This window comes from Cucumis melo, chromosome 3 (genome assembly GCF_025177605.1).
Source record: "Cucumis melo cultivar AY chromosome 3, USDA_Cmelo_AY_1.0, whole genome shotgun sequence".
Lineage (NCBI taxonomy): Eukaryota > Viridiplantae > Streptophyta > Magnoliopsida > Cucurbitales > Cucurbitaceae > Cucumis > Cucumis melo.
In genome coordinates, this window is record NC_066859.1 from 24,162,730 (window position 1) to 24,173,763 (window position 11,034).

Below are 11,034 nucleotides of genomic sequence, written 5' to 3' on the forward strand. Positions count from 1 at the left end.
GAAGTACTATTCACGGATCTCAACATCAATTAAAATAAATAGAGGCTACTCATCAAATTCATATCAAAGAAATTGAGTACTAGCACGTATGGCTATGGATGCTGTAAAGAGGCTTTCTGTAATTACTACTAAAATGGGACAACTGAAAAATGAGATGAGGCCATAGAGTGTTAAACCTCTTTTTGAGTAGCTCCGTAGGAGTTGATCCTGCCAGTAAAGAAGGCGCATTCGTGCTACCAGAGAGCATATCGGGGATTTAGAGGGAAGGAGCGAAGCGACTTTTGCCATTCTTAATCGCCTGAATCCCCCTAGAGAGGAATCCCACAGGGCGGTCGCCTATCTTCTTCTCCAAGAGAAGATTGATTGCCAGCCCCACATCTGACTCTTCATCCACTAGAATGAAAGGAGGATGAAGGAGCTCTAAGGCCTTTTGCTTTAGCTCTTTGGGGCGAGCCTCAAAAAGGTGAATTTGCCCTTCCACCCCCCTGATACTCTTTGGAAGAGATTAGCCGGCGAAAGGCCTTATTATATGGATTCCTCTTCACTCAACCTTTCTCTGAGGTTGAGCCCAACCGGGCGGATGATCCGTAGGAGGCTCGACGGGAAGCTGCTGCACAACCTCTGGCCCGACTATCTTAGTATAGGGTTTGGCCTCGACGATTGCACGGGAGGACGAAGGCGAAAGAAAAAGAGAATGGACTGATTCGCCTTCCTTCCTAGCCTGAGCTTATCGTCGGATCTTGCATTAGATACATATAGAAAGCATTTTCTTTGACTCATGCCTTGGTGAAGAAACTTCTTTCTTTGAGTTTGAAGTCCTTACCTTGTAAAGGGCTTAAAGGAAACTTAAGAAAGATTTAGATAAAGGATAGGCTTAAATCTTTTTAGTAGGTTTGGAAGCCTCCTTTTAAGTCTTATTCCTTAGTTTCTTCTGGAGTTTTCTTGTCTTCATTTTCTTCCTCTCAAATTCGTCAATATTCTTTCGGCTATTTTTGGTCTCATTGATAAGGACATATTCATATTCCCCTTCTCTCTTTATTCAATGAGCTTTGATCCTTTTACATCTGAAATCCATATGAACTAAGACCATATTAATCTATGGAAAAACAAAGGTCCAGGTGACTAATATATATTCCAGAAGACTACTCGTCCTCCGTAGTTGAATCTAAGGATGCCTTACTGAGACAGATTCCCTTTTATTGTATTCTATAAAGACCCCTTCCTCCTCGACACCTCTCCCTTGCTTCTTAGTTTAGTGACTGATGAAAGATCTCATTCCTCTATCTGACGGCTAGTTCTAATCTAGTCTACTAGTGAATAGTGATAACTTGACCAGCTGCTTCGCTCTCCAACTCTGCTGCCTCAGCTGCTCCTCGAATGAAGCTTCCTATTTCGTTATACCCTCTTCTCTTCTCTCCAACTCTCAAGAGCTACTTTCTTCCTCTTCAAGTCTCGCAATATTTACACCGTTCATTTCCAGTGGAGCTCAATGAAATCTACCATATCTACAGAGCTGGAATGGGGCCCAAACCAAGTCTGACTCTTCCTCTTCGGCTTCTAACCTGCACCGATCGGGAAAGCTTTCTATTTATCTGACCTCTCAAACTAGGTAAAGCCTGCTTCATACCGATTTATGGTAGTTTAATTCCAGCAACTGAGATTGAATTCTTGGACTTCCTCTTGTCTCCACTTCTTCCTGCGATTCCAAAGTCTATCCTTTGATCTGCAATATTGGCCATTTCGGGCATATTCACTCGTTCTACTTTCATCCTATATATTAGCCAACCTCTGAATTCCATTCAAACTTCTTCCTTTCACTTTGATCCTATTAAACTGGGACTGAGACAGGGCATCGGGGAAGGAAAGCTGCTTCCACTCTATTCTAATTAGGGTCAGTCCTCCTTTCCCTGGCGAGATCCTAGGCTTTCTCGGTCCGTGGTAGCTTAATTAGTTGCCGATGCCTCTGATTATGGTACGATTGGGGAGCTCCCTTTTGTTTGGGAGTTTCTTTCTTCTGCTTGAAGGTGGGAACTCTTCGTACCGCTACGTGGGTAAACTACTCGTCTGATGAATCAATCCGTAGTGAATCCACTCCTCGTCCTACTCGTTCTCAGAATTACGAAATATTAGCATCCTTAGCAGGCACAGGAACTTCAACCTCCACTTCACGGCAACATCGACTGCCTCCTCAACTGCTACGATGACGGAAAGGACACCTTCAAGAGGTGGGGTTCGCTTCCTCTCCAGGCGACCACTTTATATGCTTTCCTCTTGAGCGCCTCTCGATTGAATGAGATCACGTCAAATCTCTCTCCCTTCAGACTCCTCCTTCTAAACCTACTAATTAAAATTATTAAAGGAAGATCAAGTCAGAGGAAAGCGTAGCCTCCAAGTTTGAGTCATCCACAAATCTTAGTGGAATGAACAAGTCCATCAATGAACAAGGTTCAAAGAATTTGAGAGGAGTTGACTAGACTTTTAGTGGTCTCATTGATAAGGACTGGATATAAACAAATCAAGAGGATCAAAGAATTTGAGAGATCCGAACCAGTCAAAATACTATATTCATCTGAGTAAAAAGAAGCAGAGTTTATTTGGATAGGAATCTGTCTTCTTGAGACTTCTATGGAGGGATAGAAAGGGTAAAATAGGACGATGGCTCCATACTGGAAAGCGGATAGGTTAAAGAAGAGATCATCCTGGAATGTCTAAACTGAGTTAACAAATCGGGATAGGAGAAAGTTTGAGATCTTTCCGATCGATCTTCTTATCATTTGATATGCGCTCGACCGTCAGGGGTCTTTCTCTTCTTGAGTCAGAGTCATAGTTCATCTGAGTCAGAAGTATCCGTTGCGAAATAAGTCAGGGGTCGAGAACGAGAATCAAGGGAAAGCTATAGAACTCGACTAATTAAGCTACCATGAATCGGGTTGGTCGGGTCTCCTTATTCTTTTTGGTATTGATAGGCTCGCAAAATACTTTCTTTCTTTAAGCCCGAAGCTAAAAAGTTCATAACATCAAGAGGAAAAAAACACTATGAATCATGAATCTTATAAAGCGAGTAAGCTGTCTCATAAGAAAAAGAAGATCATTCTCTTGAGAATAGTTCAAGAGCGAGACGTCTCTCCTTTCAGTGGAGACGTCCGAACGTTTTTCATTTTGAGCCCTCAGTCCTCTGAAATCTACCATATTAACCTCTCATTGGCACACGTAGCAGTAGAAAAGCCAAGTCTTCAGTGGGGAGTCAGTGCTCTATCAAGGGCTAGTTCGAAATGAAAGACGTTCGAACAGGGCGAAGGAGTTTACATCGATCGATATTCTCGATCAAAGGAGTGGAAGAAGTTGATGGTCAATCTTTCTCTTTTTTAAGGTCTGAGATCGAATCGTGAATGAATGAGTGAGGTCATGTCTTTTGACTCGGTATCCTTGGATTGTATCCATCCCTCTTCTTTCTACCGTGAAACCTCCAATTTCTAACCTCTTCCTAAACTCTGTCAACTACAAAAGTGAGAGCAACTGGAACTAAAGCGGAAAGGGAAAGAACCTAGGACTGCTATCATGGGCGCATCTTTCCTGTCAACTTCCTGAACATAGAGTTCATTCCTCATCCAAAAGGTTGAGCAAGTCAATTCCTCTTCCCTATCGGTTTATCATTTCTTCCTCAACCACAACCACCACGGGTGTCTAACCCTAGTTTGAGTCAATGGGGGGTTCATTCCTTTATCGAATCCTCTATCCTATTTCTTGGAAGGTTAAAGAATTTGGCAGGGAAATGCACTACGCGCTTTGAGAAAGACCTAAACCCTTTCTTATGGCGGTATTTGACTGGGAAGGGTTGAAGGTGGAATCCCTTGAAAAGAGATCAATGAGTAATTAAGCTACCACGGACCGGGACTGGGAACCTACTAACAAGAAAAGAAAGCTTCTCTCAACTCCTACGGAGCCTAGGCTTTCGTAGTTTATTTTGTCTTGTCTTCTTTCTTCTTTCTCTTCTTGAACTTCTTCTTTCTTTTCCGAACGAATATGAGATTCCAACTTTGGGAAAGTGGTCCAGCAGTTTAACCCTTATTAACCTGCCTCTTTAGCCGGGCCCGTAGGTAATTGCTTTGCTTTCTTTGTTCTTCCTTAGATGAGTAAACTCGAAACAGATTCGTCTCAAGGCTATGCACTATGTGTCCAAGCTTACGATTTCTTCGATTAAACCGCCTCAATGGATCTGGCTTCGTAACTCAGAGCCACCTTGTCCGTCTGCTTGTTGGCGAGAAACTGTGTACTTGTTAAGACTGAGTTTGGAGAATGTGAATGAATAACTCACTTAATGAGTGAATGAATGATAAGGGGCTTCTTTCAACTATTACGTATTCTACCGCCTCATCTACAAGACCGAATGATCTCACATTCTCTTCAGGAAGAACTCAAAGAAGAAGAACTCAGACTGGCACTACCTCTGGGAGAACTACCCCGTATGTAGCCCTTTTTCTCGAGGTGAGGATTGAAGTGTCCCCACGGAGTGGTCCCAAGCTTAGCTCTGAAAGGCATGAAGATATAGCACCTTATCTTCTGAAATCTGAGCCTCGTCCCTCACGTAGCGGTAGTTCCACCCGTGTTTGGAGCAAGTCAGATAAGGCTTTCTCTCCTTTCAGTCGAGCCCTTGTTTATTTCTTTTTGTTCTTGAAGGAATGCTTCTTCTATTCTTTTCTTCTTTCTTTTCTATTATGATCAAGGAGAGGTTCAGTGGATAGTCAGTAGGATGAAAGCCATATCACAACCCAATCCGGGTATACAAATTCTTTGCACCTTCACCAGAAACACAAGTAAGAAGGAAGGGGAACTACTATTGAAGTCGCTACGCTCTAAGGGGAACTACCTTTTCGGGACGCTCCAAGGGGAACTACCTTTTCGGGGTAGCTCTATCTTTCCAAGCAGTAGATTCAGTCGCTACGCTCCAACCAGCGAGGGAAGGTTTGCTTTTATCATATATTGATTGATGAAAACAAAATGGTGTATGCCCGAAACCGAAAGATCGCGACTAGGGACATCATTGTAAACGGGCATCAATCGGTAGACTGTTTTTAAAGCCCAGAGATCGAGGTTATCAGATCGCTAGACTGAGTCTGCTCGAGCTGCCGTTTTCGTAGCAGAAGTTCTTTCTTTTCTGAAAAGCTTATATAGTATATTCACTTATATATATATATATATATATATATATATATATATATATATAATAGATAATGATCTTCTCTATCTCGAAGGAGAAGAAGTAGAAGGATTCCAAGCGTCAAGACTGATTCGACGGACGCGCCCGCACATGACCTATTAGCTTTTTCTTTACTCAAAGATACGACCTGCTTGGTCGGCCTAGAAGAATTCTCTTTCATAAGAGTTTTCGAGTATTGAAGAGAATGGCTATGACGCTAAGCCGAGATGATGACGAGCTAGACCACTGCCCTCAGGTTGTGGAATGCAGTATCCTTGTACTCAGGTCGTGGTCTAAGCTCTGCCCTCCAAACCGTCTACCCTGGTTTGCATCCAAGAACAATTTGGCATTGAGTGGAGTCTTTCAGAGACGAATTGGTGGGACATTATATCATGTTAATGCTTATGTTCAGCCTGATGTTCATCCTTAGCTTGCCTTTGTGAGAGAGATTGATGACTCCCCCTGCGTACGGATGAGGCGCATCTAATAAAGGTGCCCTTTTCTCCCGCCTCAATGAACAAGGGGTGGTGGAGTGCTTCTACTGAATACGTGGATCACTGACATAATCTTCTCATGAACGTCCAATTACACCAAAGAAAAGAAAAGAATGATCGAAAAAAGAAAATCACTAGATGAATTTACGAAGGACTCTCTTCACTAACAAGAAAAAAAAAAGCTATTATCAAAAGCAAGGCTAAATAGGAGCAAAGAACTAGCAAAGGAGAGGTGATTGAAAGGAGAGCGAGGCCTAAAGAATTTGTGGAATGAAAGCGAAAGGACTTATCCTTCAAATTCAATTCAAAGGAGTGCAAATGTTCTTTTCTTCATTTTGATCCATAGGTTCATATGGATTTCAGACGACTGAGGATGGACTTCGAACCACTCAAACTTCTGCCTCAATGAACAAGGGCTTGCTCGCTAGGCTGAATTCCTTTTGGTAGGTTCCTTGCCTTCCCTCTGGAGGATAGACTTTCTTTCTCCCCAAGCTGACTACGTGAAAGACGGAGCGGCATCTCAAATTCTTTGAGCTTTTTTCTTGAACCTTTCAGTGATAATAATCTTTTTGTTAGATTCAAGCCTATCTTATGAATTGATGAAATTTCATTCGCCATAAAGATAGGGGGCTTTAGTAGGTTCTGAGTAGTCTTGTCTGAAAATATCCTCTTATTCTACTATTAGAAGAAAGCCTATCTTCCTTTACCACTAAATCCTGAAGTTTCTTTATGGACAAGAACATCTCTCAGTGTGTAGATGAGGTATTCTCAATAGCGGTAGCTTGCAAGAAGAGGGATGAAGTAAGTTGACCTACTACAGAGGAATAATTAGCTCTTTCAGAAGAAGGAAGTGTTCGAAAGTTTAGGTAGAGTCTGCTTGAGGTTAGACAACATCCACTGCTCATGCTTTAGGGACTGATTGATGAGATGGAGGTCAGAGCTAGTTTGCAGAACCTAATACGGTAGATAAGAGCTACTTTCTGACCCTGCTAAAAGGGTGGGTGGAGGTCAAGACACCGTTAATCTATTGAAGTGACCTTTTTCTCGTATGTGGAGTGACTTGTGAAAGAGTTATGCTTCCAACGGATCGAGTCGAGATTGATGAATTTGCTTCTTCAACAGTTATAGTGGTAGCTTGACTCAAGATCTAACTTCTTTCCTTTGATAATAGTTATCGATCGCTTTATTTAGCTCGAGCCTATTTCTACTTTCATCCCCCATTTGTTAGGAGTTTCAAGACCGAAGGACTTGTTAATTCCACTAATAGATAGTCGGACCTTCAGTTTGAGTTCCATGGATGAGACATTCAAAGGCAAACTTTTAGTCGCTTCTCAAATTCTTTGAGCGTCTCATTGATAAGGACATATGAACTTCTTTAGGCTTTCTTCCTTTTTTTTAGTGGCTGATCTTCCTGTAAGAAGATAAGATGAGTGATTTAACTCCTTATGGAGCATCTTTCTCTCAATGTTAGGAAAGTAGCTTAATACCTACCTAGCAACCTATCCTTCTCATACGAACTGGAACTCTGATGAATGATCTTATGCTGCCAACTTAGTCAAAGGAAAGGAATGAAAGAGAAAGATAGCGCTTGTAGGCTCAATTAAGAAGCTTGAGGCTGGTTCTTCCCTCGTGAACTAAGTATATGATAGCCTTTCTAGGATAGACTACTTCTACTTACTCAAGCCTATTAGCTTCTGAAACTGACTCAGACTCAACCGCTACGTGGGCTCCAAGGGTTCAACAAGAGCTCCTCCTGCCATGAAGTTTCATTCTCTCTTTTTGTATTCCGATCTGTTGATTTATGGATGTTCATTGATTGCCCGTAGGCTTTGTTTCTGACGCTCCTTTATCCTCTCCTCGAGCTCCTTCTCTCCTTTCTTCGGCAAGGGATCAGTGACTCAGTCTCTTGAAGTTCAGTTACCTTTGTGGACTTCTATAGTTACGGGATAACGAGGCTGTGGAAGTCTTCAGTTCTGCTTCCTCGTAGACTAGGTCGAATGACTACGCTCCAAAACCTACTCAATCTGCTTTCCTCTTGAGCGCCCTACTTAAGAGTTCTTCCTAGAGGCTAGTATTACTCTCATGAAGTTACCTCCCCAACTCTCCTAACTCAGCAGAAAGAACGAAAGAAGCCTACTCAGACTCAAGATCTTAGCCTTTCTGCTTCAGCAGCAAGGGGACCCTAAAGACCTTCTCTATATTGGTCAAGCTCTTCCATTCCTAACCCTATGATCTGCTTTAGACCGAGTAAACTAGGAAAAGATCTCATGAAAGATCCCTTTTCTAAATTCGTGGAAGAAGATCGAAATACGAAGAAGACATATGAAAGAGAAAGAGCTAAGCCATGGACTCAAGGTCTTAGCCTTTCTGCCTACCTTTCTTGAAGCTCTTTCGGAAAATGATTCTTTTATGTTTTTGTTGAAGTAGCCTGATTTTTGCGTAATGATCAATCTTGCTTAGTTGGTCAGTAGATCGATCGTATCGTTAGATCGTCAAGATTGCCTGCTTTCACTATTGATTGACTCCAAAACTGCTTTCACTTCCGCAAGTTCTGCCACAGCGAGAGCCACTTCCTCTGATTCATGCCACCACGAGGAGAGCTTACTTCATTTTGCCAACTAGGTACCCTCGTTCCTTGGAAGGGGAGTGGGATGAATAGGGTTCTCGTTCGAGACCATAGGCTTGACTTCCAAGAATTTTCGCAAAAAAGCCTTTCCCCTATGACTGCTGTCGATGAATGCCTCTTTTTTGATTTACCTCCTTTAGGAGACTCCCAGAAAGAAGAAAGCCTATCCTCAAAAGAAAGTTCAGTCAGTTTAAGTGGACATTATATCTCAAGAAAAATAATGAAATTTCGAGTTTTTAGTGGTCTCATTGATAAGGACTGGATATAAACAAGTCAAGAGGTGGAGTAGGGGCAAAAAATTTGCGAAGGAAAGAGGCTTAAAGCAAATGAAAGACGTTCAGACTCACTTCAATTAGTAGAAGTTCTATTACAAGAAGGAGCTCGAGCCGGAGAGGTTAGAAGCTACTTGACCGCAGGGACGAATACGACTTATTGGCCTGAAAAGGTCAGAGATAGCTCAAACGTCGAATCCCTGAAGAATTGCTGTCGATTGAAGTTGATCGGACAGGGAAGTGGAGTCCGTATACTTAGTTGTTCCAGCATCCGTTTTAGTTCTTATGGCTGGAGAAGCTTTCGTTGAATCAGTAAGCTCGGATCGTAACATCGCCTGTCTTTTTTCTTTCTTGACTGGGCTTTCTACGAAATGAATGTGTTAAGGAAAGAATGAAACAAGAAAAGAGAGAAAACAGAAATGAAAAATCAAATTCAAGGTTTTGATGATTTATTTTACTATTACTTTGAAGAGAAGAAGACCTACTAAGAAGAGACAAAGAAGAAAGACAACTCCTTCTACGCGAAAAGGCTCCGTAAGGAGTTGATGGACGTATGCGAAGCCAAGCTTCATTGGTTTATATAAGAGAAAAATAAAGGACTTCGTAGAACTTAGCGGGAGCGGAAAGAGGACGAAGGACGTATGCGAAGCTCCGCTTGACCTAAAGCAAGGAATAAGACTACTCTGTAGGAGTGGGGGAGCGCAAATCGATCCGTAGGAGTCCTTTTGACTCGTTCATTCCTTGCCGTAGGTCTCTTATATATAGTCGCTTCTTCTTCTCTTCCTTGTTCATTGACTTCTTTGTAATAGTCTTCATCATCATAAACACCGAAGGACGACTCATAAGTAGCTTTGGCGACGAATAGGTTCTTTCCTCTTCTGACTCCCTAGAGGGATCGAGGAAGATAGGCAGAGAGGCACTAATACTGGCTCGATATCGACTTTCCCTTTTCCTTCTTTATCCAGGAAATAGCCCAACACCTTTTTTAACTGTCTTCGTATCTCTATCGGAGGGAGAAGACTTGGATGCCTGGCTTGAGATTTGGCTTTTGAGATTTCCTTTTGGTATGGTTCCTTCCGCGGAGTTGTTCGGTTTTCGGCTTTAGCAGGGAGAAAAGCTCATATTTAGGGAGGTTCCCTCTATGTATGGTTCTTTCCTCTTCTGACTCCCTAGTGGCGAAAGCAAAGCGTTCATTCCATATTCTTTCTATTCCGAGAAAAATGGAAATGAGAAATTAGCATGTATTTTCAAATGCGAAATCCTCTTCCAAAAGAATACTCAAACTTGATGAATAAATGGAAGAACTGAGCAGCTCTCTCCTTCACTCATTTGGAAAAAAAAAGCTATCCACGGTCTTTCCTTGCAACCATTCTTCTAATATAAGAGAGAGGTGCGGGAGTACGACTGCGGTTACTATGTAGAGATGGGTCAAAGAATCTCTTTCTGCCAGGATCAGTGGTGAGGTATTTACTACCTCTTCTGTCTGGATGATCTTATTCACTTTCTGGCCTGTCTCAGCCGGGACTTGCTAGAGTAGACTCTCTCTACTTAATTAAGACTTGAATTTGACTAAGTTCAGTCTTCCATGAGGGAAAGGGAAAAGGCTGAGAAAAAGGTTTCCTGGCTTGCTTTAGTTGGTGAATCTATGCCCTTCGACTTCCAAAATGTTAGAGTAGGAATCGGCTGTGCTATAATCCGCTGACAGCGTAGTAACTCTGAATCCTATCTTCCCTTGACGAGTCGCTGAATCTTCTGGTTCAAGATAGTCCATTCTCACTCAGGCTTTGGGAATCCTCTGTGATATCCTAATCCTCCTCTCTAGCTTAAGAGACTGAAGCAGATTCAGCCAGCACTTACCTTTAGGTGCTGTAGTATTTGATGTAGTGGAAGTAGAATCCCTGACCGGTGCCAGAACCTGCAGTGGTACCCTGAATTGAATCAGTCTGAATCTCAATTAACAAAAAAAGGTGTTCGCCCCCCACGTAGCGGTCGCCAAAAGGAGACGATAGTTTTGCCTTTCGGTCGGCTAGTTGTGTAGGGCGACCTACCAGGCCGAGTCAGAAAGGCTTTGATGACTCAAGGTGAATCCCACGGAGCAGGAAAGGAGAGTGAGGGGAAAATGGGGAGCCCTCGACCCGATCATCCTATTCGCTCCAACAAACAGGCATGGTTCTGTAGTCAAAGCTACTTCGTCACTTTCGTGTACCCATCAGACGACAGCCCTTTCGGGGGTTCCTTAGGGACCGATTCACTTTGTGTAGATTGACTGAACGCGGAAAGTCTGCCACTGGCAGGCGATCGTGTTTTTCACAGGATTTCTCGTTACTCATGTCAGCATTCTCACTTTTGATATCTCCAGGTCTTGTCACCAAAAACCTTCCCCGATTGATAGAACGTCCCGCTACTGACACTTGAAAATGTTGCTTTCAAGGTCTCATCGCTTCG